Raw genomic sequence first — 19,392 nt, 5'->3', positions numbered from 1 at the left:
TTAGTCAAGACCTTAGTTAGACACGTGTAGAAAGACCTTAGTCTCTGAGAAGGGAGAAAGAATGGGCTGGTGATAATGTCCAAAGCCTCCATTACGTAAGAATTTACACAAATTCTATTAATTTGCTTGATTATTTTTATGGGTAAGAAAATTTAAGTCCCCCAGAGAATTAAATCAGTCCAGCTATATATGCACTGCGGGTACTGATGAATGCCATCCACCTTATTCTGACAGATGGAATTCAGAGCTGGGAAAAACTAGGCTATTTTTGGCCTACAAGCTGTATTATGTTTATCACCATCCTGCTTCATACAGGCATACTATCTCACGTTACTTGATCTTAGGTGTTAACCACAGAGTACCTCTTTCCTTAATTCTCTTCCTGGGAAGCCACAGCTTCTCCACTGTAATAATCTCTGATTTCTCTTTGACGTACAGTATGACTTCTAGACTTTTCCCCCCAACATGTTTTATCAATTTTATAATTGCAGCATAAAGATAAATACATGAACAAGTAGCCTCCTTAAAAACTTGTAGGAGTGAGCATGGAAAATGTGGAGGGGGTCAAAACCTATTTCTGCATTTTTTTAAATTTTGGAATACCTAGTGAAAATTTCCCAGTGGAGAAAAAATTTTTTTTTACATAACACAGCTTCAGGATTGTAACGTGATTGCTTTTTAACTTTCAGGAGTGTTACAGTTCTTTAAGATGTAGGTATCCGTAGATATCTGTAGACATACATACACGGTTTTAGGATTTTGTTAGATTCTCTCCGGGAGTACTTTCTTTGGAAGTTATTTTCACAAAAGTAATTTCTGTTATCTTTGCCTTTCTCACCAAAGGCCATAGTGACTACTTTTGAATTCTTTTAACTAATTTGCAATTCTAAGACTCTTGTGTGGGATAAGGACAGTGATTACAGCTCCCTCTCCTGTCTTTAGCAATTTGCTCTTAGTTTGGCATTGCCAATTACACTGTGTATTTACACGGGCCACAGGGTAAGGCTACATTGCCCTATTTACTGCCTGCTCATTCTAATGATGACTTTGTATCTTTTCCTCAATGGTTCCTCTTTTCAGGACCATAGAAGCAAAGAGACAGAGCCACAGAGACAGTGGAGACAATCCCATCTCTCCATTTTACGGTTAAGAGAAGGGATTTAGGAAGGCTACATCTTAACCAGGATGACCAACTAGTTAGGGATTTATAAAGCTTACTCAGGAACTTATATATAAAATTATTTAACTTGGGGCGCCTGGGTGGCTCAGTGGGTTAAAGCCTCTGCCTTTGGCGCAGGTCATGATTCCAGGGTTCTGGGATTGAGCCTCCCATTGGGCTCTCTGCTCAGCGGGGAGCCTGCTTCCCGCCCACCCCACCCCCTTCCCTCTCTGCCTGTTTGTGATTTCTGTCTGTCAAATAAATAAATAAAATCTTTAAAAAATAATAAATAAAAATTGAAAATACAATTATTTAACTTATTAAAGTAATAATTTATTGGCTTTGTGGCTAGAAAAAGCTTAAAAACCACATTATGGTTGCTTTACATTTGCTATGTCTCAGGAGTTCTTCATTCTCACAGCATGGTGCTGTACCTGCAACATTATCTTAGGACAAATAGGAATAAAGTCAAGAGTCCAAGGGGCACTGCCATTCCCAGCTGCAGTCGCACATATGGCGGGTAGGAGGCCTCGGGGATCACATAGCTGATGACAGGGTGTAGGACTAAGAATCCAGGTATAGACAGTTGGCAGGTTAAAGTCTTCCCTGTGGCTTGCGGAGCTTAAACCATATGGTAAAGTAGAGCGACAAAGGGTGGGGACAGTAAGGACACAGCAGCAGTGTCAGGCAGGGACCTGGGAACGCAGCTTGGATGGGGCTCCAAGACCAAGGCCCAACCCTACCTCAAACCCCAGGTCTTTTTCTCTCTTAGGGTGTGTATAAGGAGCACCAACAAGTAGGGAAGCGAATTACCTTATTCTAGTGCACTGTGCTTGGGTCTAGACCCCACAGGAGAGGGTATTAGAAACTCAGACATCACACCAAAGCAGGCCTCTGTCTGTCCACTTTCATTCCCTATTAATAAAAAGCAGTTATCCTCTAGAAGCTGCCCCTTCAAGGAGAAGAGGACATTGCACTGAGGTGCTGACTTATGACCTGGGGTCCAGTAGGGAGATTTAGGCCTGAAAAACTCTTGTGCAGTGAGAGCACGTTACGCAGCAGTTCAACTCTGAGCAAATGCAGGAGGCCAGCATCATGAATGGGGAATAGGAGTAGAGAGAAGGGCTGGAATGTTCTGTGAATTTCTGACCCAAAGCAGTATCAACCCCGGACCTATGGCTAGATGAGGCCTGAAGAAGGGAGACTTGGAAGAGCAGGAGAAGGCCCAGACCAGTAAGAGCTGGGAACAACAATCCCAGGCCTATTGAGATTGTCCAGATGAGCTAAAAAATAATCTGGCCATTTTCCAGTTACAGCAGCCACTAAGGTGAATGTGTCTCTCTGATTTAAAAGTGACCACAATGATCAATAGGCAATCAATTTGTAAATCTGTGTACTTTCTTAATGATCAAGTTTTATATGTTCCTCATGACAAAGTCTTGCTTTTTGAGAGGGGAAAAACATAGTACATTTGTAAATAAGCTAAATGCTTGTTTCTCTATGTGTCTCCTCTCTTCTGTGTAAAAGAAATGACAAGAATTAGGGAAAGAAAAGACATCTTTGTAGAGTAAGTAATGATGGGGCAACCTGGAAAGGCCTGGTGGATGAAACCAGACCTGCTCACCCATATGGGACAGTTACTGGAGCATGGACACTCAGGCCAGAAGAACAGAGTTCCGAGGGCAGAGCACAGAAGCCCCTGTGGTCTGGGCAGGGCATCATGAGAGTCTCTGAGCACAAGAGCAGCCAGGTGGGCTCTTGAGAAACAAGTGTCACAGCCTCAGTCTGGGAGCTGGACTTCAGGGAATGCCAGGGTGTTAACGGGTTTGTCCAATAAGAATTCAGGGGTGCTGCTATGCAAGCTACAGAACAGGCAGTGGGACACAGGGAAATGAGGCACAAGCCCAGTTAACAAAAAGTAAACCTAGAATATAAGTATAATTAGAGATTTTACTGGACATAATACAGAGATCCCAGGTTTAGAATAGAGGGACTTTTTCCTTCCTGCTCAAAGTCAAGATTAGCCTAGACAGGGCTATCCTAAGGGAGGGGTACTATCACTCTCCCCACTTTATAGATGGGATAGGAAGGCTTCATGAGGCCTGCTAACCAGCTCTCACAGTCAGGGTGTGGTGAAATGAGGTGGGAGCCGGGCATTTGGCTCCAGGAACAGTGCTCCTCTCCCTGATCTCAGGCTCAAGCACGTGACCTTGGAGAAACCCATCTCCCCCATAAGCTCAGTTTGGTTACCTTGACTTTGTGGGTGAGAAAATATATTGCAATTGCAAGGTTTGCTCAGTATTACGTAGCTGATAAGTGATAGAGTCTGGATATAACCCACATGTGTCTGAGCCCAAAGACATCACTACCTTAGGAACTACATTAGGAGCTTTGTCTTATTCTGAGTTTCAGCTATAAATAAGGACTATGCTATTTTCTAAAAGGGGAGTTGTTTGATTTTAAGCAATTTAGTCAAATGATCAAATGTGCAAGGTTAAAATGTGTAAGTACAAAGCTTTCTTAGAAAGCAAAAATAGATACCGTGCATATTAAGATTTCAGGACTGCTCCTGAGTCACTCGCCAGGTGACCCTGGGCTTTATCAGATCTGGGTTCAAATCCTGACATCACCACTGGCCACGAGAAGCACCGTGGACAGCTGCTTTACTTATTTTCTTGTCCAGAACATGAGGATAATATTATCTATAAACACTGAGTATGATGAGAATATAACTTTTCCAGCCTGGTAGCTTAGAGCACCATAGCTACTCACCAAACATTAATCCTCTGCCTTTCTAGCTTGTTCTGTCAGTCATCTTCTCATGATGGTTCCACACACTTAAGATCTGCTCTCTCATCTGCCCCTGCCCTTCCCCTTCTCAGCCAACAGCTCGTCTTATTTCACAGGACAGTTTCCCACGGTTCCTCCGCCATGTCTCCTCTGATTGTACTCTTAACTCCAAGTGGTAAAATAATCTTACACAAAGTCCTAATGTATGCAGATCTACATCCTGTACCACTTTTTCCTCATCAGTACAAGAATTTTGGTTCAAAGATCCTAAAATTTGTGAGTAATTTCTGTTGGGAGTAATTCGATAAAGGGGAACTTCCCAATTTAGAATGCTAAAAAAGAAAATATTTGCTCTGCTTTGTCAAGGTAAGAAGGTAACTCAAAGGCTAGCATTTTTGCCTCGAACATACACAGTATCTGCTTCTTTGAGACTATGAGATCGTGGAGGCAGAAGTAAACAACTTTGGATTATAAAATCAGAAAGGTGTAGAATATTTGCATGGAGGACCAAAAAGAAATAGTTTAGGATGGTTTCAACTGTTCTCCCTTGAATAATAAGTGGATGTTGAAGCGAGTAAGATACAGAAAAACACATTTGGAGCTAGGGAGTAACAGAGATTAGGATGACTACTTCGAAATTAGGTCTCCTAACCTCCCTCTTAAAGACTCATGTGAATTCTTAGCTTAACCAGTCTCTTTGCCATCACTCTGAGTATTTCCAACTGAGCTGCCCCTGTGAACTTCCTAAAACACAAATCAGACCTGGATTTGGCTTCCCCATTGCCTAAAGAGCCATAGCGGGTCTACGTAGCATGGCACGGCAAGTCCTTACAGTCTTATTTTTTACAGCCTCCATATACGTTTCCTATGCTCCAGCCACACCAGGCTCTCCCATCCTTTTAAAGGATACCGTTTGCCAGCATCTACTTTTTAATACGTTGTTTCTCTACTTAGAAAACTTCTCTCCCTTTCCATCAAATGAACATTCCTCAAGAAGCTGGCCTAGTGTTGCTTTTCCCCGAGGGGGCATTTTCTGACTTCTGAAACAGAAGTCCTTCCTCTTCCACGTTCCTCTAGTGCTCTGCCCACATGTTCTTGATCCAGGGCTCGGTTTGCTTAGCACCCTGTCTCCCACACTGGGCCACGTATGAGTCCCTCAAGGACAGCGCTCTTGCCTTATGTATCTCTCAGCCCCTGTGCTGATCACAATAACTGGCATGAGATGACCACCCAATAACTATTTATTGAGTTAATTAGTAAAATGACAGACACATTGAATTAATAGTGCTTAACTCAACAAACAACATATTCACTGTGCTTAAAAGACGTGTCGTAGAAAACCTTTGGAATGCTACAAAGACATTGATAACAATGGTTGTCACTGGGGAAGGTAACTGGGTGGTCAGAAGATAGTGGAGACAGAGAGAACCTTTATGTCATATGACCTGTAATACTGCTGTAATTCTGTACCACGCACATGCCATTATATCATTATATACCCAAATTAGTCTAATTTAATGTGTGTGTGTGTGTGTGTGTGTGTGTGAGCAGAACAGCCTCATATCAAAAAGTTTCATAATTTCTTTTCCAGCAAAAATTTAGATTATCAGTATAAGTTTATGATACAGTCTTTCTCTGTTACCAAAACAGCTCTCGTCTGAGTTTCATTTGGGCTTAGAACTAGAAGGGCGTTTAGAAACCAGGTTATGCTTCGTATGGCAAATAAGGACCCACTGAGCTGTGTTGAGACCTTCAAATCTTAACAAATAGTTTGAGGCCAGGGTGGTTGAACAAGACCCTTTCTCTCTGCCAGGCCTCATTTCTTTTTTAAGATCTTGGGGAATTTGCTGGTTGGGCAAAAACGAATGAGATCTGATCGTTAAGAACACAGCACACGGAATTCAGTTCTGCAAGACTGTGAATATGTTTGCTTCAGGTTCCAGGGTTTATAGGTACATTTGGACCAGGGAAAAGTGGTGGATTGGGCTGTATGGGAATTTGCCATCCTGTGTAACATCAGTTGAGACTTAGACTTGAAGATAGGCCTCAATTGATGCCATTTCTCTTCTCAAGTGTCAGAGTAGTTAATATTTCAGTATACAAGTTATTCCTATATGGTAGGCTAAATGTCTTTTCATGAGAAGATCCTCCTTCTGTTCCATTTTACCCCCTGAGTGTAAATATCTTAAGGATATTTCTACTATGTATGGAACCACAGAAAGAGAAAATGCTGTAATGAAAGAGCACCAGGGAGAAATCCCAGCTAAGCCAGCCACACGATTTAACCTCTCTGTGTGGCTTCATTGACAAAATGGAGAACATATGACCAGTCTCAGAGAATTCATTCCCACATCCCATAGGATTTTTAAATTAAGGATTAAATTATATGATTTGTAAAGCACCTGTCACATAATAGGAATTCAACAAATGTTAATTCCCTGCCCAGTGCCCTGAATAACTTATTTAAAAGAAAGTTTATCTAGATAACAGATGTTTTTGCAAAGTGAAGTACAACTATGTTAAATTCCTACTACTGAATATGTGTAGGATATAAGTCACTCCTGAAAAAAACATTCCTTTTCCTTGTCAATAACGTACTTGTCTTTTCTTATTGCACATCATAATACATGTTTCTCAAGGTTAAAAGCTTATTGCGCTTGGCTTGTGTCATATATTTTCTTTGATTATCTTTCACCAAAATATACTGAGTGCCTAAAATTTAAGTCACGATAATTAGAAGTTATATATATTTATTTTTTTAAATGAAAAACTAACACCTTCCACACCAAGACGAATGTTTATCTGGGAATTTCGTGCTTACCCACATGGGAAGAACTCTTGAAACACCACAGGGAAAAAAAATAAGTCCAATCTGACTTCTAAATTAAAATCTTAGACTCCTCAAAACCTAACTTTGAAAGATTGGTGTTTAAAGGGAGCAGAGGCAACCTGTACCTCTCAAGAGAGTCCCCCTTCCCACCCCGCCCCTAGCATTTTAAAGCATGTTAATCCAGGCTCACTCATAAACCCCAGCAGCAGGGGATCATTGTTCATTGGTTTATTATGGGCAGACTGGACTGGTTTAAACTGAGCAGAGGAAGTTAATTATCAAATGTTTTAGCTGGCTCTAACAATGAATAACCAGTTCTTGTCGGACACTGTCTCGTTCACCGTGCAACTTTTTAAGATGGGGGTGGAGGGGGTGGGAAATCACCCATCAGAATCTGCAATGAGGGAATTTGCTGGGACTGCCCTAATCTGTTTCCCAGGTTGTTCAAACCAGTTCAAGAGCAGTTAAACAAGGTTATGTAAGTGACATGTGATGTAGCCCAAAATAGTGACTGCAAACACAGGCTGCTGTTGCTGGGCAGTTGTCAACTGCTTTAAAAAAAAAAAAAAAAATCCTCCAGCAGGATAATAAATGGACCTTTAAAAATCAGAAAGAAATTTAAGCCAAAAGTTAATTCTAAAAGGGATCTGGTGAAATGGCCTTTCTGAAAATGTGTGCCTTTTTCAGAAAAAGGGAAACTACAGTGTACATAAAGCCTGGAAATTCTTAAGAGTATCCATCAGGGGTATTTAAGTTAAAGAAGACTCAAAAAGTTTGGTTTTCTGCTAAAGCACAGAGTTTTCAAGTTTTAATAACAGTAACAGCAACAAAACCTTCAGGTTCGTTAATGGTTTTGGGCATATAAGAAATTATTGAGCAATGTATCTTTCAGATAGTGATAAATATTAAACTGTTATTCATTTCTGCCCCCTTTTAGTTAAACTCTCTTGTAGTTTCAAGGCGTGAAAAAGAAAATTGCATTTCACATAGCATGGAAAGCATGAAAATAAAATTTTAAAGGAAAATGAGATCCTTTAGTGAAATCTCTTTGATAGATTGTTTTTTAAAAGGAAAATGAAAACAATCATAGCAGAGGATCTAGAATATGTCTTAACTGTCATCAAGAGGTTTGCACCCTGACATTTGGGTTCTCACATTTCCATATATTCTCTGGGTTCCCTGCCTTCAAACATTTTGCAGATCTAGGGAGTCAGGAATTGGGGAGCAGGTTTCCATGGAAGTAGGTGGAGAAGGACTATAGGATCTTTGTTATAGGATTCACATTGGGGGAGCCCGCCTGGTATTTTTTTTTCCCTATTTTGTATTTTGTATATCCCTATTTTTGAGATCTGAGTCTCAGGGACACTGGTGTGGGCTTCTGTTTTAATCTCTAAGAAACCTAGGATCTAGTACCACATTTCCCTACCTGAATGGTGAACAAATTAAGAAATAAAGCAGTAGCTGGTGGTAAATAAAATACCAACCTGGGGGAGGGGCAAATGGTAAATATGTTGAAGGATGTGGCTTAGTGGTAAGAGCAAAAAAAAGGGGGGGGGGGAGGTATGGCCTAGCTACCTGGTGGAATAAGAGAGGATAGTGTATTTTTCCAAATGTAGAGAAGGAGAACATTGCTGGGGAATTGAAGAAGGTGTGTGTATCCCTAGATATCACTGAATATGAAAGTAGTTGAGCCAGAGCAAAGCAGAAATCCTTCCTAAGGTCAAAGCAAAGAAGTACTGGGGAAGATGTACCACAGGTGTGGCCACAGCACTAAGATGGAACATGAGCCAGGGTGCGACACGCAGGGATGCTCCCTGCACCCTGCACTGTCCACCTGCAATTTTAGGATGTCTCTAAGGATGGTTTGTAATTCTGGACTGATCTTTGGAGTTTTTCCATTTTTTAAAAATAAGTCACCAGACACAGTATCTTTCATTCCCTTTGTAATAGCAATCGAATAACAATAAAAACACCATAACTGAAACACCAGTAGAAGAAAATAGTCCAGTGTTGCAGTGTCAAATGCCTCTGATCCCAGCTTTGCTTACTTTTCCTGAAATAGCAGTAAGTTTTGCTGAGCACGTCTTTGAGCTCTGCCTGCCAGCCTGACTCCCCTCTTTGTGGCCCAGTGGCTCAGTGTCACTTTGAATAAGATACAGAAGAGTTTGGACTTGGAAGTTTAGGTAGTGAAGGGCCCTTGAAGACCTTTAAGCAGAAGGATGAGATGATCAGATTTGTGATTCCTAAGGATCACTGCACAGCTCTCTGGAAGGTGGAGGCTCATGGCTCTGAATGTGTGCTCAGAGGAGCCCTAGGTTTGCAGCACAGTGCTTTCTGGATTACTGGCAGGTGCTGAATGGGGAGTAGCACCAGGGAGGGTCCTCATGGGCATTTCAACCAGGGTAGCTCTTTACTCTGTGTTCTTAGATACTACGGGCTATGTTAGAGCTCATTTCTTTTGGACAGCTTTCAAATTAAAATTTAATCATCATTTGATTTAGAAGTAAGGACATGGTAGAGGCAGGGTAGACTAGTTATAATCATAATAATATGTGATAATATATTACACATATATGTAATAATATTATGTCATATGCAATAATATTATGATAACTACTGTTCACCAGATCCTTACCAAATGCCAGGGATGATTCTAAGTACTTTATGTGGTGTATTCATCTTCCCGATAATTCATGAGATAGGCATGTTGATAATTCCTATTTAAAAAATGAGGAGACTGATACATGGAAAGGTGAAGTAACTTGTTTCAGGTCACACAGACAGTAAACAAGGATTCAAACTGTAACTCAGAAATATAACCAAGGGAGCCTAAAATCAAGGGCAAAAATACCAGCGGATGTAGACAGTATGCAGGAGAAACTCAGGTCAGAGAATCATCAGGACCTCATAGCCTCAGGACCTCACTGAATATTGAAGATTGCGGGAGTTTGTGGGGAGGTGGGCAGGGTATAAATTAAAGATGACCCCAAAGCTTCTAGTTCTAATAACTGGCCATAGCTTTAAGGCTAGGGGACTATAGGAGCCTGGAAGAGGGCTGTCTGTGGGGTGGGCACCTTACGCTTGATTTGTGAACATGCAGGATTTGACAGGTCAGAGACCTTCAGGTGGGGACACCTACTGAGTTAGGTGGATGAACGCATCTAAAACCTGGAAGAGAGGGCTCAGGAACCCTCATAGTGTTGACAGCTCCCTGGATGTCCTCTGGTCACCACAATGTGTAGATACAGCTTGTTCCTTCTCTGTTCCCCTGTCCTCCTGGGCCTCAACTGGCCAGACCAGTTGCTCACCACACTTTTAACCGTATCCCTGCTGTTCCCTGCCCCAGTCCTTTGCCTGGGATGCCAGTGTGCTTGTTCTCTCCATGTTTCAAATCCACAGCATTCTTCCAGGCTTACCTCAGATGCTGGCTCTCTGCGCAAAGCCTTCCTCATCCGTCTCTTCCCAGTGTAATCACTTCCTTCTTTAGAGTCATACCACATCGACCTCACGTGATTTATCTTACCACATTTCCCCAGCCTCATCCACCTTCTAGAAAGATCATGGAGGGAATGGACCACGTTTTGCCTTTAAAATGTGTGCCTACTTACTTTGAAGAGTTTTGGTATTAAGTAACAGTGGAAAAGAGAGAAAGCAGAGAGGGAACAACTGTGCAAGGACCTGTAACCTTCCAGAGTCTTATACCCTCTTAGGGTCTTGGGCCCTCATCTGGAATTCTTAGCTGAGCTACGAACAGATCCGAGTCCCAGCTTTCTGTCCCATGTTTACCCTAAGGATGTCGTTCCCCGTTCTCATATCTTTGCCTGCTTGTTGAAAAACTTAAGACTTGAAGATGAGATCAGAGCTGTATGGTATTTGTCTCATCTCAAGCGGGCTCTTTTCATCTACAGGTGTTCCTCACTCAGTGGTGATATTCTCTTCCCACAGGAAGTTCCTCACTGACATATTAAGAGTTGGCTGTGTTTGTTCTTTGGATTTTCTCATTCTACTTTTTTTTTTTTTTTTTAAGGCCGAGATAACAACAACAAAAGTGGCATCACTAGCATGTGTTCTATATATATCTATCAATTTGAATCCATTCGACAACATACAAAGCAAGCATTACTATGTCCATTTTATAGTTCAGGAAGCTGAGGCTTAGAACAAGTTAAGCAGCTTGGCCAGGCATCTCACAGCTCCCTATTGACTGAGGTAGGGTTGGGACCCAGGTGTGTCTGGTGACAAAGATGTGCCCTTCCCACTATATCTCCTCCCTGCTGCCTTCCATGTTTCCACTCTTTCCGTTCTAGCATTATTGATGCTTTAAGGCAAGACCCATATGTCATCCAATCTGTATTTTCTCATTTGGGCCCAGCCCAAGTACAACAAAAACTTGGTTCTTGATTTCAAAGTAATTGAAAATTTTAAAAGATAATTTTTCTTGAGTTCAGTAACTTTTAAAACAATGATGATAATTTTTAGACACTTTCTGAATTATTTTCCACTTAGAAGCAATACCACAGTTGAGAACAATAGGGCAAAAATGATTCATTTTTTTTAATTTTTGAGCTCAGCTTTGTTAAAGTCCATGGGCACTTTCCATTTGGTTTGAGTACTTCTGGTTAGTCTGTAAACCCATGAATTTATATTACATATGTACTTACTAAGCTTCCTGGTACCCCATCCAGATTTGCTCTAACCTTGGCGGCTTTCTGTTTTCTGGAATGACTGCCTTTTCTCCAAAAAGCTGCCGCTTCCTCAGGCAGGAGGTACATTGAACTAGTACACACAGATGGGTGAGTGACTAAAGTTCCCTGAGCTCCACTGAACAGATTTTCATTCTTAAAACAACATGCTCTTACAGGCAAGTGGCTCTGTAATGGATACCTAGCCAACTTCAGTGGAGTACCATGTGGGCTTCATGGGGAAATTCTTGAGGACCTAGGACACCAGGAAGGCACACTCATCCACTGTGGGCTTGTGACCCTGGTTTAAGCTCTGCCTTTCACAGACCTCTCTGCTGCTTCCTTGTAAATCCTGAGAGCTCTTTTTCCATTGTTGTGTGCATGTAGGAGAGTCTGAAAGGTCTGATGCTGGAGATAAGCAGAAAGAATTTGTATGCAAGGATCTTTTGTGAAAGTCAATTACCTATGAGTCAGTGGGACTTCTGTGAACATTCATTATTGTAGGTTTGTCTATATACAACATACTGTATGAACATTTAAGTTCTGTATGTTGTACATAATTGAATTTATCAGTATGTTTATATTCATTCTTTTATTCAGTAGCAGGTATGGACCAGGAAGTATGCTGTTTGTGCTATATTGTTCTTCGTAGTGCCTAATAGAATGTCATAGATGGATGTTCAGCAATTTTGTACAAAAGCTTTTACTTCAAAGTAATATTTTGGAATCTTCAAAGCATCTTATTTACTTTAAGCTTTTATTTCCCTCCATGTTCATGGAAATGAACATTCTTTCTTTGAAGTATCTATTACAGTGCTTGTTACCAACTAGCCAGATGGAACTTTCTCTAAATTTTTATGAAGAAAAATAATTATAATCTATCTGAAAATTGTGTGACATTTGCATTTCCCCTATAGGCTTTTAATTTATTTAGTTTTTTTTTTTTTCTTTTTGGTACAAATTCTGAATATAGGTGCGTGTTAGTATACTACCATTGATAAAATAGGCTGGGGTTTTGGGACTTGGGGGCAGTCAATGGATTACATTATTTATTAAAATAGTCCATAGGTGTTTATTTCTTTTAAATGGAAATGTATTACACACTAGTAGCTTCCCATTAACATTTTGAAAAGTTCAACTATTTATGGAAAGAGCTCTCAGCATTTTCTATTAAAATCAATTTGTTAAAAAAAAAGCAACAATGTAAATCTTCTAATACTTTGAGAAGAACTAATATAAGGGCTGAATTTTATGTTTTCATTTACCCTTCATGGAGGTAGTCTTCAGCGAGGTTCCTCATATATTTCCAGCCCTTTGTCTTCTGGGCACAAGGTAGGATTCCAATTCCTGCCTGCCTTGTGGTTGGGTGGGTTTATTGGATTAGATCTAAGCAGTGAATAGTGAATTGTCCTTTCTGGGCTGGAGCATTGGATTTCCTAAGTAGATTCACCAGCCTCTGTGCCATGAGACTCACAGCATTCACTGTGGTGGCTGCTCCATCAGCCTAAGGAGGTGAAAAGACATGGAGCAGAATTTGCAGGCTATCTGCTGTTGCCTAATTACTTAGGCTTTATAAAGAACTACTTTTTGGCTTTGTTGGTTTTTCTCTGTTACTTGTATTTTTTCTTTGTCATTGATTTCTATACTGTATTTCATTCCTTCTGTTTGTTTTGGAATTAGTTTCTATTTTTTTCTAGCATCTCTTGAGATAGAATCCTAGATCATCAACTTTAAACCTTTCGTTTTTATAAGTATATAAAGCTAAAAATTCTTTTGTAAGTACTGCTTTAGCTTTATCCAAAAAATTTTTGATATGTTGAGTTTTCATTATCATTCAGTTTGAAATATTCAGTATTTCCATTTTGATCTCTTTTTTGACCCAAAAATTATTTAGATGGGTGTTACTTTTCAGGTATATGTAGCTTTTTAACTTATATTGGTATGGATTTCTAATTTAGTTCCTTTGTGGTGAGAAAACACACTGTTCGTGATTTCAGTCCTTTTAGAATTTGATACTTGCTTTTATAGCTCAAGATGTGCTCTATCTCAATGAATGTTCCATGAGCAGTTGAGCATGTGTATTGTGTAATTATGTAACCTAAATGTTAATTGGGTCAAGGTGTTTGATAATATTGTTCAAATCGTCTATATCTTAACTGTTTCTCTAGATAGATAGTGATCGTTCTGAGAAATTGTTGCTGAGAGAATCTCCAACTGTGATTTTGGATTTATATTTTTTCCTTTTAGTTCTGTCAATTTTTGCTTGATGTATGTTGAAGCTCTGCTATGAGACGCATTTTGTATTTAGGATTGTTATCTGTCTTTATAATCATCATGAAATGACATCGTTTCTTTGGTGATACTCTTTGTCTTGAAGTCTTTGTTTGATTTTAATATAGCTGCATCAGCTTTCTTACATTACATTTTACATTGTGTATATTTTCCCATCATTTAACCTTCAACCTGTCTGTGCCTATATATTTAAAATACACCTTAACACGTATATCAGTCTTGCTTCTTTTTAGCCGGTCTACCATCTTTGACTTCTAATTAAAGTGTTTAAACCATTTATATTTAATGTAATTATTGCTCTATTAGATTTATATCTGTTACTTTGGTGTTTGTTTCCTTTTGTTCACTCTGCTATTTGTTCCCTTGTTTTTCCTTCTCTGTATGTTTTGGGTTAAGTACATTTTAGGATGCCATTTTAAATCTCTTCTGTCTCTTCAGCTATACTTCTTAGTGTTATTATTTTAGTGGCTGCTAGGCAGTCTCTCAAATATTAATTTGTGTCAGAATCACTTGAAGGGCTATATAAAACACAGATTTCTAGGTCCCACCCTTGAGTTACTGGTTAGTATGTCTGTAAATTTAAATTTCTGATAAGTTCTTATGTGATGTTGATGTTGCTTGTCCAGGGACCATACTTTGAGAACCATTGTTCTAGGAATCACAGGATGTACTCTTAATTTATCATTGTCTATACTCAATTAATTTCAAGGATACCATTTTAAGTATAATGTAATAAACTTACAGCAGTAGAATTTCATTTATATCCTTTCTTTTTGCTTTGTTCTCGGATATTTCACTCACACATGTTTTATAAATCCCATTATACATTTTTATTATTTTTTTCTATAAAAAATTCATTTGACTTTTAAATAATTTTTAGAAAGAAAATTTCATTTACATTTTACCATCTATCATTTCCAGTTCTTGCTTTTCTTTTCAGTACCTCCAGACTTCTATCTGGTATCATTTTCCTTCACCAAAGAGAACTTCCTTTTCCATATCTTATAATGTGATTCTACTAGCAACAAATTCTTTTAGCTTTAGTTTATCCAAAAATATCTTTATTTCACCTTCATTTTGAGAAATATTTTCATTGGTTATTCTGGGTTGATGGTTTTTCAAGATATTATATGTTGTCTTCTGGCTTCAATTGCTTTGATATGAAGTCAAATATTGCTTTTTCTTTGTTCCCCTTTATGTAATTTTTTTTGGCTCTGGCTGCTTATAATTATTTTTATTTCTGTTTTTCAGCAACCTAACTATATTGTGCTATAGTGCTTTTCTTTGTGTTCATCCTTTAAGGGGGCATTTGCTAAGCTTTCTAGATTTTCAAGTTGCTGCTTTAATCAAATTTATAAATTTTCACATAGTTTTCTGACCTATTTTCTCTCTGTTTCTGGGACTCCAACCGCACACATATTAAATTACTTAAAGCTATCCTACAGGCTATTAGTACCTTGTTCATTTATACTTAATTTTTTTCTTTGTGCTTTAGTTTGGATGATTTCTACTTATATTTATTTAATTTCAATAGCCCATTTTTGTTTAGTGCCCAGTATGTTGTTAATTCTAACCAATAAATATTTTATTTTAGAGATTATATTTTTCAGTTTTTGGATATCCATTTGGTTTTGTTTATTTTATTTCTGTAGTTTCCACACCTCTTCTGACAGTTCACAATTCTTAACTCCTATTAATCATATTTACTTATACATTCTAACAGATCAGTTTTTAAATCCTTATCAGTTAATGTCAACCTCTGGAATCTGTTTCTACTGATAAATTTTTATATTGACTTTGGTTCAGATTTTCCTGTTTTTAAATATTTTTAATGATTATTATTGTATTCTAGACTTTCTGGAGTATCCAGATTCTGTTATAATTCTCCAAAGAGTATTGAGTTTTGTTCTAGTAGTTATATTTCTGACAGATCACTTTGAAATTGTCAAGCCTTTGCTTTAAACTTTTTTAAAGATAGGTCTATTTTGGTTAGGATAAACACCATAGGCTAAATGTCTCAGCCCTGGAATACCATATTTCCTCCTAAGGTAGGGAACCTCCAATATTAAAATGGAAACCCTGAGGTATTTAATGAGTCCTTCTGATTTAGTGGGATTCAAACTTTTTGTGATGGGCAGCAGCTGAAATAATCTGCCCAGCCCTTTTATTTTAAACTGTTTTACCCCTAGACTCTTTGAAATTTCATGTTCAGTTTAGGGGTCAGCCAAGAACTTGAGGGGAGTTAATATGTACATTTTATCTACCTCCATCCCCCTATGACACTCTTCTTTCCAGAATATCCTTCTTCAATTTCTAGCTACTCTGATAGTCCCCAAATCTGTTCTCTGCCTTCTGAAGTTAGTAAGACTGAGGATTTTGCTTGTTTTCTATCAACCCTGCACTGAGTGGAATATAGGCCCTCAAGGCGAGACCTGTTCAAAGGTGAATCTTGTCTGGGGTGATTGTCTTTTTTCAAGAGTCCATTTTCTTCCAGTTTCTTCCTGCTTTTTGTTGCTCCCCAGTGCCTTCAATTCTTTCTCTCCTTTTGTGGACAGTTTATAATTGTTATCTGTAGGAGGTTTATCTGATTCAAGCTGTTCTGCCACTACCAGAACTGGAATTCTCCCCATAATGGACATGTAATTTGAATGAGAAATCTTTGTTTCCTTTATCACCAAGATTCTTTTTAACTACAGGATTATTTCTGTTGCTATATAGTCTGACAAAATATATAGCTACTAATTTGCATAAAGGCCATCTTTGAGAACTTTCAAGTAGACTGTTAATAGTGTTCCCTATTTCCATTCTATCTACTTGGTATCTCAACTTAAGATTAATGTTTCTAAAACACAGCTCTGAACTCAACATATTGCAAGCAAAAATCTTCAGTGATATCCCATCACCTGCTGAATAAAATCTGAGTGCTTTAGTTTGTCATCCAAAGCCTCCACTGTCTGGTCCCCAGCATTCTGGTTGTTTGCCCTTTGTTAGCATCATAGAAAATCGTTTACGTGAAAATGCCTGGGATTTGACTTACTCAGGACTAGCAATCTTAATACCAGGAGAACACAATGTTTAAATAAGACATATTAAAGTTTTTTAGATCTTCTACATGCATTCTCTTGTTTTCACTGCAGGTTTTGTTGTTGTTACTTTGGTGTTTTAATATAAACTGAGGGATGGGACATACATTACTTACTAGTGTAAGGTACGATTTAAATCTTTAATGTTTGCACAACTAAAAATATACATGATGGAAAACTGTGAAAACTCTTAGACCCTTACAATGCTCCCATCCTATTTTTGGAAAATGAATTGGTGGCTGCGACCACACTGGTTGGCAGAGACCGGGTATACAATTTCAAATATTGCTGCAGGAAGGAAATTATCCTGTAACCATTATAGTAACATGGATTTTTAAGGTGTCTTCATTTTTTAAGAATCCTTACAGAAACATCCAGCTTTTGGAAGTTTCTTTTTTTTTTTTTTTTCAATTTTTATTCTTTTTGGAAGTTTCTGTTTTTGAATACCCAAAGAAGAAAATCTTCTAGTGTGCATGGAAGACAGTGGTCATTTCTTATGCATTCTTGTATGCCTGCAATCTAAGAGACTTAGTCACATTTTACTGCACATTGGCAGAAGTGGAAAAGAACCTTACATTACCCCAGCCCCTTATGCAAATGTCTGGCAGCCTTGCACACATAGTAGGTTCCCAGTGAATACTTGCTGAATTAAAACCAATTAAAATTACATTTAGTTTTCTCTTTGGACTTTAAAGTTTGTTCAGTTCAGTGTGAGTCGTAGATAAATCTTTGGTTTTGTGTTCAATTTCACACCATCCAAAAGTCACATAATGCTGGTTGTCACTGGATATACTGACGAATAGAGTGTCTTCATTCAAATAGTGTTCCTTTGCTTCTCGGTTCCAAAGAGCAATTTTAGCCTCCCATTGGACCACCAGCAAATCATATTGCAAGTTGATGTTTAAGACTGGCCTTTAATGCACACTGATACTGTCAGCCTTCCTGAATTTTTCCAGTTCCACCATTTGGGGAAGTCACTTTACCAGTGCTAGCATGAGTTTTTTTCTTATGAGCAAATAGCATTAATAATATTGACCTTCTATATCATAGGGTTGTTGTAAGGCTTAAATAAGATAGTGCTATAATAGGGTCTTAAAGTTTTATTTTAAAGGTGGTAACCAATTACTTAAGATACTGTACAGCATCATGAAATGTTATATGAATCAGTTACAGTCTTTACCATGTGTATTGATTGCCTTTGTGTAATTATCTATACTTACTTATACCCACTAAGAGCCTCCGATTTTTTAAAAAGTCATTAGATTATTATAATGGTAGGTTTTCATTTCTTTACTTTGATAGATTTCCCTATTCTAGTACTGTTTATTGTTATTATTACTAAGATTTACCATAATGTTACTGAGAATGTGCTCTAGATTAAATTATTTCAATTACATTAAGCAACACATTATTTTTATTGAGTATATACTGTAATTTACTTAGTAAGTCTCAACCAAGGGAGCATATAGTCCTAAGCTGAAGGGAGTGCTTTAGATCCTGTTTATTGCTTTATAGCAATCGATGAAATTCCCTCTCTCCTTTCTTTGTCTGCATGTTTTCAATGACCCATGACTCAGTCCTCAGACCTCTTCTCTTTCCATCTGTGCTCACTCTCCATATGATCTCATCCAGTCTCATGGCTTAAAATAATGACTGCACACTATTATACCTCCAGCCCAGACCCCTCCCTGACTCCAGACCTGAGTATCTAACTGCCGACTTAGCACATCTGCTTAGAAATTTCTCAAGCATCTCAAACTTAACATGTCCAGAACTGAATTAGGGTAGTTTCCCATAAACCACATGCTCCTACTGTCTTGCCCATCTCAACTTAAGGCAGTTCCATTTTTCTTAAGGGTTCAGCCCAAGACTCTTAATGCCTCTACCTCCCCTTTTTCTTCTGATCTATCAGCAAATGCTAGCAGTTCTACCTTTAAAATGCATCTGACCACTTCTCACCACTGTTAGTGCTACCATACTGACCTGACCCACAGTCATCTCTCCCCTGGATTGTACTGATAGCCTCCTACCCCTGTTCTTCCTATATCTGTCTCCATCCATTGAGTCCGTTTTCAACATAACAGCCAGAGTGATCATGCTAAATGTAAATCACATCTAATCATTTCTCTGCTCAAAGCTTCCCATTGCACTCAAACTAAAAGTCCAAGTCTTAAATATGGTCTTTACCGTGGCCCAGTATGATCTAACTCACATTAACTCTTTTTCCTTATCTCTTACTTTCCACTCATTCTTTCTGTTCTTTCATACTTACCTGTTCCTTAAACATGCCAGGTGTCCTCCCCATGCCCGCCCCTACCTTATTTACTTTTCCCTCTGTGTAGTGTATTTTTCTCCCCAAGATGTCCACATCTTGCCTTCCTTCCTTCAGACCTCTATTTAAAGCATCTTTGAGTAAGGCCTTCCATACTCTTTTTTAAAATACCAGCATCCTCCCACACCTCCACCATGTTATATGCCCCTTCCCTAGCACAGCTTTCCAGCATTTGTATATTTTACCTAATTACCTAGTCTGTTGACTGTCTCCTCCCAGTTGAA

At 38.7% G+C, this 19,392-nt stretch overlaps 1 protein-coding gene across 4 annotated transcripts in view; it reads left to right on the top strand.

Moving 5' to 3' along the window:
- The window catches only part of NR3C2 (nuclear receptor subfamily 3 group C member 2), a 336,934-nt gene that overhangs the window by 217,170 nt on the left and 100,372 nt on the right, over positions 1 to 19,392 (top strand). The gene's annotated exons all lie outside the window — the stretch shown is intronic.

Source organism: Mustela erminea, chromosome 2, assembly GCF_009829155.1.
Source record: "Mustela erminea isolate mMusErm1 chromosome 2, mMusErm1.Pri, whole genome shotgun sequence".
Lineage (NCBI taxonomy): Eukaryota > Metazoa > Chordata > Mammalia > Carnivora > Mustelidae > Mustela > Mustela erminea.
Note: the sequence above shows the minus strand (reverse complement) of the source record. Positions and strands in the feature narration are given on the sequence as shown.